The sequence below is a fragment of the Dama dama genome, chromosome 26, assembly GCF_033118175.1.
Source record: "Dama dama isolate Ldn47 chromosome 26, ASM3311817v1, whole genome shotgun sequence".
In the NCBI taxonomy this organism is placed as follows: domain Eukaryota; kingdom Metazoa; phylum Chordata; class Mammalia; order Artiodactyla; family Cervidae; genus Dama; species Dama dama.
In genome coordinates, this window is record NC_083706.1 from 29,235,271 (window position 1) to 29,237,884 (window position 2,614).

At 34.3% G+C, this 2,614-nt stretch overlaps 1 non-coding gene across 1 annotated transcript; it reads right to left on the reverse strand.

Moving 5' to 3' along the window:
- Positions 1 to 1,571: 1,571 nt before the first annotated feature.
- On the reverse strand, positions 1,572 to 1,678 carry LOC133047360 (U6 spliceosomal RNA). Its single transcript, XR_009690726.1, has one exon. It is a non-coding gene; the product is annotated as a U6 spliceosomal RNA (small nuclear RNA).
- Positions 1,679 to 2,614: the final 936 nt, after the last annotated feature.

The following is a 2,614-nucleotide window of genomic DNA, read 5'->3' on the forward strand; positions in this document are numbered from 1 at the left end:
TGTCCGACTCTGTGCGACCCCATGGACGGCAGCCCACCAGGCTCTGTCGTCCCTGGGATTCTCCAGGCAAGAACACTGGAGTGGGTTGCCATTGCCTTCTCCAGATGCATAATATATTTCTATCTTAAGTAGAACTGTAATTTTAAGTGTTAATGTTTTCCGTCTTTTCAAATGTCCTTTTGTATTTATGCATTTAAAGCACAAGATAAGTAATAACATTACCACTTCTCCCTGCCCTGCGGTACTTTCTCAGCAATGACATTGTTGGTATTATCCAGCTCTAACTCTAACATGGACCATGCATCACATGTACCACAAAACTACTCGCATTAGGGGAGGCTAAGTAGTTCCCAGATCTGGGCCACAGTAATATGCTGCACCAGTCTGTGCAAAAGGATAAATGTGAAATGAAAATCTATTTGAGGGTTTCAGGCTAGTATATTTATTATGCCTTAAGAAAAACCAAGAGGGGGCGGGTAACAAAATGCACAGAAATTGTGAATTCATTGTGTCAAGGGGACTATAGGGTAATGATATCTGCATTCAAGCCTAGACAGCTCAAGGATAAATTTAAGGTGCATATTAACTGGAAATTAAATGTTTAAAGCATTAGAAAAATGAGACACTAAGGGTGTATACAATGGGAAGAGAGATGTGGAAGAGGAAGCAGAATTAAATAATCTCTCTGAGAAGATGGCTCAGTTATAAATATATAAATTGCCTGCAGGGAAGGCATATGCCCTCCAACTTTTCAGAGATAAATGATTGTGTCAATGTCAAAAAAATGATTGAATTTTGAAAAGTAGATAAAGTCAACTAGATGAATTGTGATGCCATATTTTATTCTGTTATTCAGCACATTTTTCATCAAGACACAATAAATTATCAGTGCCACACCTGAATCTTCGCTTCCTCCAAACCTTAGGCTATGCTTTGTTTATGAAAATACCTGATTTTTGCCCCATGAAACTGAAAGGAAGTAAAGAGTAAATGTAAGGGGAGTAAATATTCATCTAGGTTTTAAAGTTACTGGGAGTTGTGAGATAAATCCAGGTCATAAGAAAAGTTCTGGCCATCTTTGCAGATGGCTTGCTCTTTCCGATATAAGCTATATAAACTTTACAGGGTCATAATAATTTTACCCCGAGTGTTACTTTAGATGTTTTATAAACATTATCTGAGACCCAACAGTTTAACTCCATCCTATAGCTTTTCATAAAACTGCATTAGAATTTTATAATAAACTAAATAAAATTATTTGAGAATATATATGTATAATCATTCTGTAACTAATTTCAATGTAGCACAACATTGTTTCTTTTTTTAATTTATTTTATTTATGTATTTTTGGCTGCACTGGGTCTTCGTTGCTATGTATGGGCTTTCTCTAGTTGCAACAAGCTTTTCTGTATATTCTAAAGCTTTTACAATAAGCACTGCTATCAGAATACAAATTTATCTTCAATTTAGACCATTTAGTTTTACTTAAGTTGCATAAGATAATGAGGAGCTAAGAACTAACTTAAGAAAAGATTTTTTTTGCATGTGGTTCTTATTTTTTTTTTTCTTTAAAAAATATGGAATGCTTCACGAATTTGCATGTCATCCTTGCGCAGGGGCCATGCTAATCTTCTCTGTATCGTTCCAATTTTAGTATATGTGCTGCCGAAGCGAGCACGTATGTGGTTCTTATAAATCATGGTCAAAAATTATACTTTAATAGAGGAAAATGAAATATTCATTAGTAAATCACCATTTTGATCAATCTAGTTCTAAATTACTGCTAGGGGCATATTTGCTTCTAGAGAGAATTGTTGTTTTCTTTTTTTTTTTTTTTCCTGGCATGCCCTGTAGTACTGTTTTTGCTTAATGAATCTTCTCTTGAACAGTGAAGGGGAGTACTATATAGTTCAGTGAGAAAACTATAAATGTTACATGATTCACTTCCATTTAAAAGGAATCTTTATATTGAATTCCAACCAAGCATGATATATATGCCTAAAAATGGCTTGATCTTTTGCAAGACAATTATTTTCAAAATTCATTTTGTCATATAGGATCTGGCTAGTTAGGTTGAAATTAACACCACCGGCTCATTTTTAAAATTCAATTTTAGAAAGAATTGTAAAATCACAGACCTAACTTTGTTTTCTTAGTGGTTGTACCATTTTTTTTTAATGTCGGTGACAATAAAACCCCTTCAACCTTGTACTATAACTAGCTTAATTTCTTTCAACACAAACCCATCCAGCAGCTTTACCTAGATACATTCAGTCTTTCAGTCTCCATTACTTATCCCAGGGAGATATTTCTGCCAATGGTATCTGGGATGATCCGTTGTCCCTGTGATGAGATGCTCATTGTTTGAAAACAAGTTCATTAATGTGCTTAAATATCTCTTAGGAGCATGAGTCATAAAAATATTGATTATTATTGATTATTTACAAGTTACTCATAGGGATCCTGCTGGCAACCATCTGGTGTATAAGACTGAAAGCTGGAGGAAAAAAATAAAAGTCACTGGAATAATATAATTTAGTCTCTACATGTCTTTATTACATGTACATATTAAGTTAGTGAATTAGATGATAGTGGAATGAGATGAATGCTCTAC